Source organism: Scyliorhinus torazame, chromosome 18, assembly GCF_047496885.1.
Source record: "Scyliorhinus torazame isolate Kashiwa2021f chromosome 18, sScyTor2.1, whole genome shotgun sequence".
Classification (NCBI taxonomy): Eukaryota; Metazoa; Chordata; class Chondrichthyes; order Carcharhiniformes; family Scyliorhinidae; genus Scyliorhinus; species Scyliorhinus torazame.
In genome coordinates, this window is record NC_092724.1 from 13,486,290 (window position 1) to 13,487,282 (window position 993).

A 993-nucleotide genomic window follows, 5' to 3' on the forward strand; every position below is an offset into this window, starting at 1 on the left:
CGTCTCGCGTTCACCTCCACTTCAGCCGTTCCTCCCGTCTTTCGCCTGTATTCTCCTTGTTCGTCTGTTCCTGGAGACGCCAAGTTTGTTATCGTATCCCGTGCCCTCCTTCCGACTGTCATTTCCCTGCCTCCCCTCCAACTCCCTGGTTCTCCTCTCTTGTTCCCTGTCCCTTCCATCTCCACGCACCCCCCCCCCCCCCCCCCCCCCCTCCTGTGGTTCGCCTTTCTTTCCTCTTAGGTTTATCTCCCCCCCCCCCTCCCGGTCTATCTCTCCCTCTCATGCTTTGGCGACTTTCCCCTGATTCTTGGCTACCTGGCTATTCTTCTGCCTGTTCGTTGGCCACAAACAGGTCCCGGAACAATTGGGTGAATGGCTCCCACGTTCTGTGGAAGCCGTCGTCTGACCCTCGGATGGCAAATTTGATTTTCTCCATTTGGAGAGATTCCGAGAGGTCGGACAGCCAGTCTGCAGCTTTGGGTGGTGCTGCTGACTGCCAGCCGAACAGGATTCTACAGCGGGCGGGCAGGGAGGCAAAGGCAAGGGTGTACGCCCTTCTCCCCAGGAATAGATCTGGCTGGTCTGAAACCCTGAAGACCGCCACCTCGGGCATGGCTCCACCCTCACCCCCACCACCTTGGACATTGCCTCGAAGAAGGCTGTCCAGTACCCCGCAAATCTGGGGAAAAATATGGAACGGTTCACAAATTTGCGTGTCATCCTTGGGCAGGGGCCATGCTAATCTTCTCCGTATCGTTCCAATTTTAGTAAATGTGCTGCCGAATCGAGCATACATACATAATCTTTAATAATCTTTGTTATTGTCACAAGTAGGTTTACATTAACACTTCAATGGACTTCCGGGTGCGGCGAGATGACCAGCTGAGTCGCACGTTTCGGCAGCTCCCAGTGAAACGGACTTTTGGGCTCTTGATAGGAGCCCCAACGGCAATTTTGACGGCTAAAAACACTGTGCGGTAAACCAGAAGGGAA

The 993-nt window shown here is 54.4% G+C and overlaps 1 non-coding gene across 1 annotated transcript; it reads right to left on the reverse strand.

Moving 5' to 3' along the window:
* Positions 1 to 685: 685 nt before the first annotated feature.
* LOC140395801 (U6 spliceosomal RNA) lies at positions 686 to 792 on the reverse strand. Its single transcript, XR_011936315.1, has one exon. It is a non-coding gene; the product is annotated as a U6 spliceosomal RNA (small nuclear RNA).
* Between the last annotated feature and the right edge of the window lie 201 nt (positions 793 to 993).